Source organism: Sceloporus occidentalis, unplaced genomic scaffold (genome assembly GCF_023333645.1).
Source record: "Sceloporus occidentalis isolate IW3139 unplaced genomic scaffold, rSceOcc1.0.p SCAF_67, whole genome shotgun sequence".
NCBI lineage: Eukaryota > Metazoa > Chordata > Lepidosauria > Squamata > Phrynosomatidae > Sceloporus > Sceloporus occidentalis.
Window position 1 is genome coordinate 180,539 of NW_028317047.1, and position 16,953 is coordinate 197,491.

General features: G+C 38.4%; 1 protein-coding gene and 1 non-coding gene across 2 annotated transcripts in view; one reads left to right on the top strand and one right to left on the bottom strand.

The window, feature by feature from the left end:
* The window catches only part of LOC149286599 (thiamine pyrophosphokinase 1-like), a 161,478-nt gene that overhangs the window by 11,056 nt on the left and 133,469 nt on the right, over nucleotides 1–16,953 (bottom strand). The window lies entirely within an intron of this gene.
* TRNAK-UUU (transfer RNA lysine (anticodon UUU)) lies at nucleotides 939–1,011 on the top strand. The gene has a single exon. It is a non-coding gene; the product is annotated as a tRNA-Lys (tRNA).

The window sequence follows — 16,953 nt, forward strand, 5'->3', positions numbered from 1 at the left end:
TTCAATTATTTTACCTCTTGACGCCTCTAAAGATATTGTTTAGGATTTTTTTGAGGATTTTGTGTGGGGACAATAACTCACTGGTTCACCACCAATGTAATTTTTAGATTTTTATAGCAATGTCTGTCAGATGCCTCTGGTACTCCTCACTCACTGTTGGGATTTTGAGTAGTATTGAGTAGTAAATACACAATTCTAGGACCCATCTGTCACGTCTATTTGTGTAATACATACATTCATTTTCTACCTGATAGAGCATGAGAGGGGTTAACTTGATTGTATAGAAATGTGGTGCCAAAGAGTTTTTCAACTTGAATTCCTCATTTGAAGTTGGGACTCCAACTACGGCCCTCTGCAAAGTGTGAAATGTTACAGACGTGTTGCCTCCAAGTCTAGCTTCAATGTAAATTGGCTGACTAATAAGAACCAAGTCCCATGCACGATTAAAGTAAGAGTACCATCTCTTTATTCCAGGGTATCAGTTCTCCCCATCTCCCCACTGAATAGCCTGGGATGTCTGGTATTTAGACTTGCCATGGAGTTGAATCATGTGATTTGAAAAAAGATATATATTATAAAATATAAATAAAATATAACGATATTGGCTCGATTATAGGCGGCACCTTTAAAGTTTGGTGCTATTTTAAAGAAAAAAATATATATAAAAAAAATACACATTAGTGGAATGGTAAAGCAGTATTTTATCTAATAAACAGGAATACATGTATTTTAACATTTTTGTTATCTATTACACAGTTAGTCAGCATAGATTATATACAAACCGAAATTTGGAAAACCAATTAATACACTTTATAGTCCATACCCCAGGAGTTATATACAAGTATGTTGAACACTAATAAAATCATTCTTCTCTCAGAGTTGAATTCCTCTGCAATTACGTAGAGCCGAGTCACATGATCTGAAGTAGTTTGCAAAGAGCCCGGATAGCTCAGTCGGTAGAGCATCAGACTTTTAATCTGAGGGTCCAGGGTTCAAGTCCCTGTTCAGGCGGCTTCCTTTTGTCTTAAACACAGAGGAAAGTTGTAGTTTATAAAATAATAATAAAAATACTCAATGTATCAGCTTGAATTCAGTTACTCCTGATTTCCATTATTTTACCTCTTGACGTCTCTAAAGATTTTGTTTGGGATTTGTTGAGGATTCTTTTGTGTATGGGGGGCAATAACATAATAGCAAACAGAGGGGAACAAGAAAGAGAAGAGAGCTAGAGGGAAGAGTGGAGAAAGAAGAAAGAATGTTCAGGCGATATAGTTTTATTTCATGTAAATACAGAATTTGTGCAATCTAAATATGAGTAAGCTATGACAAATCTTGTGAGATATTAGTGTGGAAGCACCAATAAAACCAGTTTGTTGCTTTTTTTATTTGTTTGATGTGCTATGGTAGATGTTAGCTAATCAAACATACAAGATGTGTCAAATAAATGTGTTTCCAAATAAAAATCTATCATTAGATTAAAGGAGACAGTTTGTAACAGCAGTGAATCTGAGCACAGGTGGTCGTCCTGCCAAGATCTATTATAGAAGGCATAAAATCATCCAAAAAGTAATAAACAACCCTAGGAGGCCACCTAGGGATTTACAGGTTTCTCTTGCCTCAGCTAAGGTCAGTGTTCATGACACTGAGAAGGCAGAGAACAAAAATATGATTAATGGCAGTGGGACATTTAGGAAACATTAACTGGATAAATATCGTATTGGCTCGGATATAGGCCGCCCCCGTATATAGGCCGCACCCTAAAAGTTTGGTGCTTTTTTAAAGAAAAATATTTTTCTTTAAAAAAGCACCAAAAAAACATGCTGCCACTCTGTCTCCCCCCCCGAGATATGCTGCCACTCTGTCTCTCCCCCCTCCGAGATATGCTGCCACTGTCCTCCTCCCCCCTCGAGATATGCTGCCACTGTCCTCCTCCTCCCCCCCCCCGAGATATGCTGCCACTCTGCCCCCCCCGACTTACCAGAGGAGACTCCCGGGTGTCTTGCGGGACCGGCGGGGGACATCTACGCAATACGTATTGCGTAGATGTCCTCCGCCGGCCGCGCAAGACACCCGGGAGTCTCCTCTGGTAAGTCTTGGGGCAGAGGTAAAACGCATCGTGCGGACGGTCACCGGCTGCGGCGATGCGGGTAAATAACCTCCGCAGCCGGTGACCATCCGCACGATGCGCTTAGACAACCTCCCATGCCGGCACCCCCCCCGTGGAAAGTGCTGGCAGGGGAGGCTGTTTAAGCGTATCGGGGAGTAGGATGCAGGTCCGCTGCGGGGGATCTGTATCCTAACCCTGTCGGGCGCTAGACCCCGAATATAGGCCGCACCCCCACTTTAAAGACTTAAAGTGGGGGGAAAAAGTGCGGCCTATATTCGAGCCAATACGGTATATTTAAAGTCCTCCCCAAACAGATCAGTCTGAAATCCATGATAATCAAACTGTGAGGGTCCAGGGATGCAGTCTTGATCAAAAAAGTCTCAATAATGTTGCTAGAAATTATATTCATATGATCTGTTCTGAACTTTTAAATGTAACATTTTGTGTTTCTGAAGAACATGCGATACTGGAATGTGATTTATTGAAGAAAGGTCCTTATTTCCACATTCTCTGCAATGGGATTAAGGGAATTTGACCAATATGGGATGCAGCATAATCCATGAAGTTACATATGTGACAGAATGACCTGTCATACAAGGCCCCTAGGTAGTCAGAGATGGCTCCAGCCTGGCTGCCAAATAAAGATTGCACAGGCAGGAACTCCATTGTGTAAACTAATCCCATTAACAGGATTACTGCCAGGGTGAGATTCAGCAATTTAAAAGGATTAAAGGTTGGGTTGTCTACATGTACCTGTTTATCAATGTTAATTTATGTTAATGAAGTTCTGTGGATATACGAGTCTATGTTTTACAACAATAAACTGTTCATTCCTGCTGTACTCAATTCAAGGTAGTTGTGTCTGCTTATTGGGAACACATAGCAGGGTTCCAAGGTCTGCATGCTGACAGGTGCTGGATGTGATTCCGGGGAAAACAGGAGGATACATCTTGGTGATCTCTGGGAGTTACTACAGCTCCCTTGGTTAACCCGTTACAACATAAGGGTGACACAACACCATAACAAACAGCTCTATTATGTGAGTCTTGAAAGTAAAAGTCATTTTTCACCGCACTCTCAAAATTATTTCCTGAATAAGATAACGGGAACTGCAGTATTTCTTGCAGGCCATGTTGGAGTTCCAGTGGAAGAAAATACAATACCTTTATCTTTCATGTGGTTTATAGGTAACAAGCTTGCTATACAATTGACAGCGCTGAGAGGCTGAGGGATCTTAAATTCCAGAAATTTAGAACCGTTGAGTATATATAGAAAAAGGAAGTAAACCCTCTTTAAATTCTATTAGGTAAATACAACCTCAGATGAACAACATATTACATATTACACTGTGTCATTAATTTTTCGACAAAAATAAAGCCAAAAACAAGCCTAGTAAACTGAATATGACCTGTTAACTAACTTTGAGCACTTTTAACCACTTTTTAAAATGAAGTTTTATAGATACTTATTTAAAATTTATTTTTTATTAGTGTCACTTAGATATAAAAAAGAACCTAATTTTGTATTTAGGTAAATTAAGATGTAAAATGTTTTTCTGTTTCTGCAAATATTATTTTAAAGCTGTCAAACATTGTGATACACTGAGGGAGACAGGGATATGTGTTTCATAAATGGGTTATAAAGAGGGGTGAAAAGCAAATTTTTTGGTGAATTTAACTTAATAGTAAAACATTGGAAGCAATGTTCCATCTATTTTTTCTTAGTGCAAAAATGTTCACAGAGCAAAAATTTTGTGCGCATAATATCCACGCCGCATAAAGTTTAAAAAAAAATGATTATTTTTTTCTTTTCTTGGGAAAAACTGTTGTGCACACAATTTTTGGACGTGTGTGGGGCAACTCAGTTGTTCCTGCCCCCCCCCCCAAGTCATAAGGTGCCAGCCTTACCCAAGGTTAAATTAAATTAATCTTGGAATTTAGTCTGGCTGCCGGATTTTGCCCCTCCAAATCCTATGAAGGCAAATGGGAAGATGAAGTATCTACCACAACTAGAGATGAAGGAAATATGCAATATCTTGAGATTAGTGAAATACTGTAATGTCTTCCCCAAAGTTTAGATTTGGCTTCCATGTAATATGTAATAGGGTAGAAGATTCCAGATTTTAGTACATGTGACAGTATTGGGGAAGTAAACTCCTGCTGAACTACCAAATAAATGTACTGTTAAAAATGTAGTGATTTCTGTATTTGATCACAATAATAACAACATTACATACTTTGCTCTTTCTTTACTGGAACAATTGCCAAGATTTGTTTTTAAAAGGCAAAAGGAAAGTCAATCTAATGAAATGAATTCTAATAAGGAAATATTTTAAAAAGCTTTACAATCGATGATTGTGTGCCTGAAAACAAGCATAATTTATTTTGGATGAAAAGATAATCAATAAACTTTCCATGAATCAATGCTCAGCTGTAGGTTAATTTATATCAGATTCATCCCTGAATATCTTTACTTATGCCAATCATTCTTTTCAGAAAAGTAATTATGGCTTTCAGCAACTTTGAATCACATAGACAAAGGTCCTAATAGAGGACACACAAGAGACTAAATTTAGGATGAATACAATCAACAAGATACTTTATTTGTCCAACTGATTTTTTGTTTTGGCTCCACACTACAACAAAAAAACATTTAAGAAATATTCTTAAAAATGGAAGGTCTTTGGAACTTTTATTTAAATATTCTAGAGCAGTGTTGTTCAAGTATCTTAAGGTGTTGCAGTGGATGTAATCTATTTGGATTTTGCCAAGGCGTTTGACACGGTTCCACATAATAGGTTAGTATTCAAACTGTTGCCAGTGACCCCCACTTGCCCTGAGATATTTTTCTATCCACCAGTCTGACTTGGTAAGCATGACATCTCCAGAGACCTTGACAAAAATGGTTGGATTATAGATTTGTTTTAAAAATTCTCTTGTGGTTGGGGAAAGGGTATTTTTTCAGGATGACCTCCATACAATCCTAAGAACCAATGCGTGTACAGACACAAAAAATAAGAAACCATGCACAACATAGCCCCATATGATTCAAGTAAAGCTGAATAACTCAGCTACATACAGTAGTGTGGCTCTGTTAAACTTTTTGATTGAACAGTGATGATTAAGTGTGAGACATTTTTCAGCAGTAATGATTTGTAGACAGTGACAGGTGCTGCTGTCTCCTCTCTGGTAGGAGCTTGACATATTTCTACTTCAGACACAATCTGCCAGGAAAGTACGAGACTTTACTTCATAGACAACACAGGACCCCTTTGGTAGTTTCTCAAAATTGCAATTACAATAAATGTGCAAAAGAGTGCAAAAGATGTGACTAGTGAAAACGAATGTGCTAATTCTGTAATATTATGTTTATTATGTTAATGTTAAGCATAGTATCTGTCATTTTTAACTCAGGAAGAGTGTTCATAAAAATTGCCAGTGCACTAAAACCTCTATGCTACTAAATTCTTACTAATGTGTGTTCACATTATCATATTCAAGCCCTTGCACTGTGCTTTGTGATTGGCTGAAAACTCATATAACACCTTTTTTGGCACATTTAATGATATGAATAAATATATTGTACATAGGCATGTCACTACAATGCTTGTAGGCTTGTATTTACACCCAGGTGTGTCAAAGTCTGCACAATTAGTGCCCGGTCCAAGTCTGCACACAATGGTGTCTATGGCAGAAAGTGGGTTCTACTCTGGCTCCTACAGGTGCAGAGACATCTGAAGTAATGGCAGAGAATTTCAGGAAACTTTCATATTTAAGCTCAGCTGACTATTGTTTTGACTAGGTTAAGTAACAGAGAAAGAAGGGAGCATATTATGCCCTGCTGTTAACACGCACGCACGCACACACGCACACACACACTTATACATACACATACATAGAATTTCTTCTTAAAAAACATTTACTTAAAAAATCTAGCTCTTAACCTATCCTGCACTAATGCCTGATATGTTAGCCAAGCAATGGGTTAAACTTTTGCAGCTGTAGCATTACCATTTTCAATTATATGAAAAGTGTGTGTGATTCCTGTGCTATTGTTACTCTTCCTAATTACAATAACTTTGTACTATTGCATCACACCGTTGCCTCTGAAAATATTATGCATGTAGTATATCACAGACGGCTCAAAGGAGAAACAGCAGAGTTTTTTGAATGGCAAGCTGTGGAGAAATGTAAGTGACAGAACAGTAATGGTGTTTCATTGCTGCATAGAATCAAAGTGTCACTCAAACAGAACCCAATTACCCACCACGTACAATCACCCGCCAAGGACTGATGTAGCTAAAGCACGTTTACATTTTAAATCCAAAAACGCAGAGTTGAGGAGATGTTTGTAGGTTGAGTTACCGTATTTGCTCGATTATAAGACGAGGTTTTTTTCAGAGCAAATGCTCTGAAAAATACCCCTCGTCTTATAATCGGGGTCGTTTTATAATCAGACCTCAAATAGGTCTGACTATGAGACGACTAAGATCCAGATCCCCCGCAGCTGCAGGGGACCTGGATCCTCCTGTACCGGTGCGGGGAACTCTGATCTCTGACAGTCGGGGAAGGTCTGCGCGATGGACGCAGACAACCTCCGCTGCTAGCCACGCCTCCTTCCGGCTGCAGCGTAAGTGCGTGGGATCTACACGCTGCCCCGGCTACATGACAGGGAAGTCAGAAGCACTGGTAAGTTTGGGGGGGGGGGCGGGGGAGTGTTAAATGGGGGGCATAAGGCATTTCTGAGGCAGAGTGCTCTGTGAAATGCCTTTTAACCCCCGTAATGCCACTCTGCCTCCAGAAATGCCTTTAACCCTCTATACGCCACTCTGCCTTCTGCCTCCTGAATGCCTTAAACCTCCCTATATGCCACTCTTCCCCATAATATGCCTTTTAACCCTCTAAATGCCAGAGTGGCATATAGGGTTAAAAGGCATATCATGGGGCACAGTGGCATTTAGAGGGTTAAAAGGCATATCATGGGGCACAGTGGCATATAGGGGGTATAAGGCATTTCTGGGGCAGATGTGCATAACTGGGGGGCAGGTTGAAAAATAGAAGGAAATAAAACCAAAATATTTTTCTCAATCATAGCTTTTATTAAAAAAAAATTGTTTAGATGAATTAACATTTACCGGGTAAACTTTTTTCCTATAGGGTCGTCTTATATTCAGGCTTTCTTTTTTTCCTAAATTAATATTCAAGTTTGTGTTATATTATATTTCACAGATAATCATTTTTATCAAACATAGTCACAAAACATTTGTAAAATCAGCTTTAGGTATCTGATTTGATGAGTATTTTTATTGTGATTCAAGCAGCTATCCATTTCATAGTTTTATAAAAGCAAATGTTTGTACTTTTGCAAATAAGTATTATATTTATAATGCAATTGTAAGATAAGATGCAGAAGAAATCTCAGGACAAAATATGCAAAAGAAGCTCTTTCAACTGAGCTGTCGCTCTGTGGCACATTTCTCTGAGATTCAAAGGCAGCAATGCTGGAATAGTCTATTAATATCTTTCTTAGGGCTTCTATACTATTAAAATTTTTTGTTTGATCATTTACTTATTATTTGGCGTGCAGCTTACAATATCTTTGTTATATGTACAGTTTGGCTGTGTGGGGCTAGGGTGCTTGACTAACATTGTACCTGTACTTTGTTTTACCTTTTGTGCTATTTTGGGGATTTTGTATTTGAGAACTTTCCAGGACTTATTTTAGCCTAGCACACTATAGTCTTGTGATACTGTTGCCATGTTGAGAGTAAGAGTATGCAAATGATATACATTTTGTAGTGGAAATACAATATTCACAAAACAACCTTACTGCATCAAATACCCACTGGTAAATTATTAAGTCCCAATGGCTCCCAGTACCCTCCAGAATACCTTCTTGCCTACTTAGACTTAAACAAGATAAAATAGATATCTATTCTTATCTATAAATACCTTTTCACTCTACTCTTCTGACCCTTCACCACTTCTTCCCACTCACAGCTCCAAGATTTCATCTGTGCCTTAGCTGTTTTCTTGAATTAACTGCTTCATTGTATTAACCATTTCCCTATATATTATAACTAAAAAAACCCACCTTCAAATTCTCCAGACCTCATGATATTTGCTTCAATTACCGTCATCTAAGTACTCCCTCACTTTCTGCCTCACTGTCTGTCAACCTCCTATTAGGTTGTAAGAAGCACCATGTCAGGGCTGTGGGTACTAAGTCTGGTAGGTGTCTCTGTGCAGGTACAGGTAAATTGCCTTATGGACCTCATATGTGTCAGTAACCAGTGACAAACTGGACATAAGCAAGACCTGAATTTCAGCAAGCACATAGCCCCCTGGTGGCGAAACCAGAAGGCGCACAATCTATCATGCTTGCTGGTTCCAGTACAGACAGGCCATCATCTCCTTCTGTACCGGTGTGTTACTGTGTGTTCATATTACTGATAAATTATGTATACTGTTTTGGGGGATTTTGTATCTCCCCTCTCTTTTGTAACAGTGCTATTGAGCTCACAAAAACATTTCAACTCTTTGATAATACCAAAGCAGACAAGACAGCTTACATTTCCTTGTACACATGCACAAAACATAACTTTTTTAAGGCTAGTAAACACTAAGCAATTAGTAGTTTGATAACTCAAAAGGGAGGAGCGCAAGTCAAGCACACCAGCTCCCATTCAATATTTGTACCCTAGTTGAGTTGGGATTCTGGTTCTGCCTTAGCTTGCCTTGGGCCACATCAAGTGGAAAAAGAATTATCTACAGATTTTTATGTGATTTATTTCTTCCATCGTTCAAATAAGCACTGTAAATAACACAAACCTTAAATAATATCTCGTTGCTTTTTTTTTTTTTTGGAGCATGGATTGCCTCTATAAATAGTTCTTGGGTCAGATTCTAAAGTATTTGGTAGAAATCCATTTTGAATTAAGTTGTGTCCAAAAATGACTGTTGTTAGCTGCTGGCTTGACATGTAAGCTTGTGGTCATCATCTGCTACAGCTCAGGTTATTAATGTCAAGTCATTCTCACTCAGAAAAGTCAACAGCTGAAAGGGAATGAAGTCTAAATTACCATCATTTGGGGCCTTGCAGCTCAGCTGGAAAAAAAATCTCAATCAATATCTAATGCAGTTAACCCACTCAGTGCTTTAAAGTTACCTGATTTCAAGATTCACTGCGATACATTGTAGACTGGGTAGGATCCTATTTTAACATAATTTAAATAAACACATCATAATAATATAAAACTACAGTAGCAGAAAAAAGAAAGTAATGCAGTTCACTTGAGTGACTGAATAATATTTTTCCAGCCGTTTATATATTTGATATTTCAATTCAATTCCAAATATCCGCCATGAGACACTTTCAAAATTTCCAACAGGCTCAAGATTTAAAAGCAAACAATATAGAATGCACAAAAGAATGAATGTATAATCTAACATTTAGGTCTTGAATCTTCCGTAGGATTAACTCAATTTATAGAGGTAAAATCAAAGATAGAAAATTCTTCACTAAAAGAAAAAAATATATACAGAGTTGCAACCTCTAAAACATTACAACTCCAATGAGCTTCATACAGGCATGCTGGGGGGTTGCAATAGTCTTCCTCATATAGTTCATAATTCCAGGGCCAAGTTGCTTCAATCCTTTTCCGTTTAAGAAACATTAAAAATAGTCTACTATAATAAAGGGTTTTAACACTAGTTTAAAATTATATAGCTTCCATCTCTGTTTATCTAAATTTTTAAAAATATCTATAAAATTATTGATTTCTTTTACTGTAGATGATAATCACTTATATCATGGCATAGCCTATATACCGTACATGCTTGATTATAAGACGACTCTGATTATAAGACGACCCCCCAAAATCTGAATATTAATTTTGGGAAAAAAGAAAAAGCCTGAATATAAGACGACCCTATAGGAAAAAAGTTTTGCCAGTAAATATTAATTCACGTAAAGTATTTTTTCATATTTAATAAAAGCTATGATTTAGAAAAATATTTGTTTTTATTTCCTTTTATTTGCCAACCCCCCCCCCCCAATTATGCACATCTGCCCCCTGGTATGCCATATACCCCCGTACAGGTATACAATTTTACACAAAAACTGAGAGACAAACCCGTTAATCATTCAAGGCAGTAACCCTAAAGCAACAGCTACAAGAAATGACCAGTTAGTTAGCGATATATCTAGAGATCTACACATAGCTCAACCATTTGGCAGGGAGTTATCAGTATGACAATTTATAGGAACAACTTAATCGGCATCATGTAATTATTAAATTACAGGCATACCCAGCTTTATGGATCATTCACTTTAAGGACACTCACGAGTAAGGACATAGTTGCAGCACAACCATTCCCCTGTTTATGTTCATTTGCTTTGCAAGAACGAACACATAACACCATGTCGCCAGCACGTCAGTTCGTCTTCTGATCGTCTTTTGAGCATTTTGTGGTGGAAATGATTTGATGATTGCAGTGCTGTACATTCATTAATAAGTGAAAAAAGGTAGTGTTTCACTTTAAGTCCATTTTCATTCACATACATGCTCTGGACCCCATTGTGTATGTTAATGTGGGGTATGCCTGTCTATTCTTATTCCAAAATGTATTCCGAGGTTAACAGATTTGCCCAACTTTCTCTTCCTCTCACTATCTGTCTATGCTATACCACAACATAATGCACAGCAATTCAACTCCCTATGACCGAAAGATTATGAGCAGAATATTTCTCACATAAGGCAAGTATAAATCTATTAAAAAACCTCAATAAAATATTCCAATTGCATTATAGCTTTTATGGTACAGTAGTTGTGCCTGCACTCTTGAAAGATAAATTTTCAGACCTGCATTTACAAAACTCTTGAAAATGTCTTAAATTATAGAATACCAATTCAAAATGAAAAACGGTGTGGTATGTTAATGAATAGCTTCACACAGACCTTCATTTCATTTGTAATATCTCGGTAAGTTAACCACTGACCCTAGTGACAAAGTACAGTGGAAATAACTATTCTGTTCAATCACTGACTTGCTAGAATTTCTGAAATTGAAAAAAAATAGGTATACAGTATTTTAATATGTATAAACCATCATCCTGCAACATGAAAAGATAAAACCAGTCTTAAATAAAATATATTAAGCAGTATTTATAGTATAGCCTGACCTGTGGCCATACCTGGGAACTCTGCTGAAGCCCTGCTTTTCTGGGTCATCTCTGGTTAGTGGAAGCCTCCCCTCCAGCCACACCACTTTTCCTGCATGTGGGACTCAGCGGGACCGCCCACTGGCTTCAGTGGGAAAACTCGCCGATGTCAGCAGGACTTCCCACCAGCATCCCGACTTGCATATTACAAGAAATAGTGTATCATAGACTGGGGGCTGTTTTCATTTAAAAATGGGGGCTGTTTACATTTAGAAATAACATTTTCACACTCTCTCACACCCCACATTCTCTACCTAATTTGTTTTCACGCTCCCTGAGAATGTCTCCATGCCTTCTCCACCACATCCCTGCCTGTGTGCTGCGCAACTCTGCTTCTTATCTTGCATCTTCTTGTTCTTCTGTCTTCTCTCTTCTGTCTTTGTCTGCTGCTCCAAAAAGTCTTCACCCACTTCTCTGTGGACAGCCAACAGGACAGAGACAAATTGGTGAAATAAATATCCTTGCAAACATACATTTTTTGTTGTAGGGGTGCCACATAAGGATCTGCTCCGGGTGCCAAATATTCTAGGTACGCTGCTTACATATTAGACAGTGCAATAAATATTTTCGCTTTAAATAAACGTGCCTCTTTCTGCATTTAAAAGTGTCTTGAACTAAAGTTTCTTAGAATTTCGATCATATATATCCCACAGTGTAATTACTTTTATGAACAATAAATCAAAGTTTTTTCGCTATTGCATTGCACCACATGTATATAATTTTACATTTTATATAACATTCACTTTTAAACAGGAAATGATGTCTGTCTCAGAATACAGCATGCATGTGCTCCTGGAAACTCATTTCATAAAGTGACTTGGACATAGTGACAGCTGTAATTTATCAACATAAATTACTGTGCTTAGCTGAAGAGTCCTTGTCATCTGACAACAGTGAACTCCTGAAATTGGCTGCTGCCCTCTTCAATGATTATCCATTTAAAAAAAACAAAACATCAAGATGTCCACAGTTGAAAGGCAACTCAGTTCAAATCTAGTGAAGAAAATAATCAAACTGGCACATAGTATTCTATACTTCTCAGGGGTTCGGTCATTTTTATGCCTAGTTACGAACAGAAAAAATTTACAGACCTATTTTAAAGTATTGGTAGGATAATACCAGTGCTGTAAAAACGTATTTGCCCCTTCCCGATTTCTTCTATTTTTACATATTTTTCACATTTAAGTGTTTTAGATCTGCCATCACTTTCTATGAAGTCTGCTCTGCCCTAGAAATTCCTGAAGGAGAATGTCCAGCATCAGTTTGTGTCCTAAAGCTCAAGTGCAGTTAGGTTATGCAGCAGGAGACTGATCAGATCAGAGAAAACAGCAGTCCAAGCTAGGGTCAGGAAACAGACAAGCGGGGTAGTCCAATAGGAAAGGCAAAGGTCAAATAACAGAGGGTCTGTAGCAAGGCGAGCAGAGAAGAACAGGAATCTGGAGTCCAAGGACATACATGAACCAAAGTTCTGGAACACTGAAGTAAAGTGGGCACAGTCTGAGGGGGTTTTATAGTGCTGCAGGTATCTACTCCTCCCTTGTGTTGAACAAGCTCCTCACTGGATTGGTCGCCAGAGAGGAGTGATTCCACAGCACATGGTTCACTGTTTACGCGTGTGAACATTATTGTTGGATAGTTGATGGTGGAGACAGGCTTCACCTCCCCTCCACAGGTGTGCAACATTATGCTGCGCAACACCTGGAAGTCCTCCCTGCAGGAACTTTAGCCTGCAGTTTTGGCCTACCATGCTAGCGCGATCGCAGAGCTTTTGGAAGGTCTGCAGTGACGGAGGACAGCTGGGGAGAGCAGGTAAGGGTGAGAGGGGCATGACAGTTACTCACATTGTCTTTGTCTTATATTAAAATTAAATGGATGATCTGAAACATTTAAATGCGACAAGAAAAAACACAAGAAATCAGGAAGGGGACAAATACTTATTCCCAACACTGTATAACTCTGAAAGTCTTCATTTCTTAAGTTTAATCAAGTAAACCATCCACAGCCAAATGTTACCTTCTAACTACTTGAGTGACAAGTACAGAAATGGTCTTGAGCAGAAGAGCCTCTTAAGCATTTTGTTTTTTAAATGCTTTACTATAAGTAACATTGCAAGGCTCTCGTTATCAGCATCTTAATAATGTGACACTGGATGATTTAGCAAAAGTGCTCTAGAAAATTACAGTCCTTATTTGCAGAGCTGTTAAAAGCCCAGGGTTATTTAAACTTACAAAAATGTTAAGCTTCAGCTTGGCTGTAACCCTTTAATAACCAGAAGGATGGGTAAAACACTACACAGAATTAAGTTACATGATTTTATAGACCTCAAATGTACATCACAGTCCTGATGCTTATAGAGACCTTCTGACTCAAGTCACAAACTCCATTTTAGTAGTTGTACCATGCTGGCTTGAAGGCTGTTGGTGTTCTAGTTGAAAAAAAGTCAAATCTGTCTATAAATTGAAATCCTTTGTGAAATTTTGCTACTTGCCCTATATAAAGTCATTGTTTGCTCATATGGATAGACCTTGAATTTTATTTCATTTATTTGAGAATTGTTTTTAATTAATGATTCCATATATTGTAATGAAAAAAGGTCTATAATTATTTTTCAAAAAGAACACCCACTATTAAACAGTTACATTAAACAGGTTTTAAACCAAACTTTAGCTGCACGAAATGTCTGCATTTTGACAATGTATTCTCTTAACAAGTCACTTTTGTGCTAACCCCCCCCACACACCATTCGCAGGGCAAAAAGGTGCTGAATGGTGTCCTACAGTCTATATACTGTATTTAATAATGAGTCCACTTTATTGCAGTATCTATGTTGGATTTCTTACACAGGAAGAGAAACCCTGCTATAAATCTTCTAAGTTTTCAGTAGAAATGGAAAACATACTCATAGATGATTACATCGGGAAGACAAATGCTCTAAGGCAACAGTTCCCAAATGTCAATGTCTCCAACAGTTCTGGTTTTCAGTATTTCCTCAGTTTTGTCTGTAACTCTGTGTCAATCAAGGATCAAGAGCAACGCCGGCATTTGTGAGGATCAAAACTCTATTTATGGTGACCAAATAATTCCTCTAACCTGGGAAATGAATAAAAACACACAACATACACTCCTATGGTTGCACAAATTCAAAATGGAAAAAAGTGGACTTCCTCTTAGTGACAGCATCCAAACATCCCGAATCGCAGCAGTGGGGCATCACATCTACCCATCAATTTACCATATTGTTTGTATTTTGCCATCACACTAAAAAAAGTTTGGACTCCAGCACGGAAAGTCCAGCATTGAAAAGAAACAGGGAATACACATAAAAATCACCCTTGATTAAAGCAAAAAATGTGTACATGTGTACAGGGAGCATTTTTTTAAAAAATTTCAAATCATACCTAGTATTTATTACATTGTTATTACCTTCAGCCCCCCAGAATCATAATTAATCTTTTTTTGTTAGGAGTTAAGATGGAATAATTCGATTTATTGCACTATTTTTAAAGTTTGTACAGAACCACAGGCAAACAATCACACACTTTAATACCAAAGCTTCTAGCATAATATTACCTATAATACTCATTTCAAATAAATCTGCATCAGAGAAAAAGTCATTAAAAAACTGATGGAAAGGTTGAGGAGAAATTAAAAGAAAATTGATGAAGGCCTGCTGGTGATTATCATCTCAGCTGCTAGCAACTGACTTATGAAACGCTAATTGCTAATGGGAAGAAAGAAAAACCTGGAATCATTATTATTAAATGACTTAGGTGAAAAAGGACTTTTAATTAATAACAGCAATTTTATTTAAAGAGCAGCGTTCACTTTCAAAGATCATTATGTGATTGCAGACCTTAACGCACCTATCCCTGGGTGTGGAATCCTGAGAGTGTTTGAGAGTAACATAGGGTCATTTATGCTTATACCCCATGAATACAGAACTGTAGGTTTGTGTTGTTTGTCATTAGAAATATTGCATTTATTAGTTGTTGGTGAATAAATTATTATAGCCTATTTTCTCTAGAAGGAAAGTTTAAAAAAGCTCCAGGATATCAGCCTAATTTGTTATGTATACAAGTGTCTTGGTATTAGTACCGCCAAAAAAGTCCCATAACCATAAACCATGAGGCAAACCAACATACGTTATATCCAGCTTGTCACCTTTCGCCGGCGAGTCTGTCCGGGGGGCCCCGCTGCTGCCGCGCGTCCGTCCCGCGTCCCGCTCCCTCGGGTGGGGGCGTCCTCCGTCGGGTCCTCCAGCGCTGCTCTCCGCCGGGGATCACCATCTTCGCCATCCTCGGCCGTCGTGGCGTCGCTCTCTCCTGCCGGGGGTCTGCGGCGGGGGTCCTGGAGGGGTTCTTCGCTCGTCCTCGGTGAGCTGGAAGTGCGCACACGTGCACACTGTCATGGCGGCCGGGAATCCCATACCCGGCAACAGCATACGTCACGCTAGGGGGCGGGTCCTCTAGCTATTTATCTTATTGGTTGATTATTTGCTGCAGCTGTTTGGCACCAAATTTAAACCCCCTGCTCACTCTAATCTGAGCCCTTGTGTGGTACAAACGTTATCACTGTCTCAGTGTGTTATATTCTGATTTACTGGTTTCCTGACTCCTGCTTTGTTCCTGACTACTCTCTGATCGCCGCCTGGATTGACTTTGGATTGCTTTTTGGACTTTGCCTGTTTGCTGCCTGCTTCGACTTTGGACTGTGACCTGTTTATGCTATTTGAACTTTTCTTGCTGTTGTCCCACTATTCCTCCTACAACTACTCATCCTGATTGCTCACCATTCTGCAAACGGGACCCGTCTCTCGTCGGAGTGTTACACAGCTCTAACCGTATCCATCCATGGTATATGGTTATATGAGGCTTCAGGCCTGATCATCATGTTCCTTTATATTTGTTTTAGTCGGTATGTCAGCAATTATTATGAGTAATTGCTATTACTTCCAGAAAAGACTTAGTAGATGCATATGTGATTTGAATTTGTCAGTCTGACAAATTCTGGTCAAAAAAAATACTTATAATAACAATACTGCATTGGCTTCCATGCATTTCTTTTGGTGGTATATTTAACACAAACAACATTACTCGTAGCTACTGAAAGTGGCATTCAGACTGTTTCTGAGAGAAAAATAAAGTATGCAACTTCTATTTTGATTACTTTGTACATACATACATGAAAAAAATGCAAACAGTGGCGGTGGTGACGTTATTGAGCGGGAAATAATTTTACTAAATTTTATTTATTAAAAATATTTTTTCAAAAAATGTGCTGTTTTTTTTATAAAGTTCTCTTTTTGCATAATTATTTGTATATGTTCTAGCTCTGTAACCTGCGCCCAATCTACTAGACATACACTCTCCTTGTTATACTGCCTTGTGATGAACGATGAAATGACTCACAGGGAAATTTCCATAGTCTATGTTAGCATTAACTGAATAGAATGAAGCATAGGTTACAATCAGGTGAAGTACAAATAATTAAACAACACCACCCAACAATGTAATGAGAAGCTAGGCATTGTGTATATGTTACATGGACTTTCTAAGATTACATCAGTTTGGGCCGTTGCTCAGTGTAGTGCAATCCACTGGGGCCACCTATCGAACCTCAGGTGA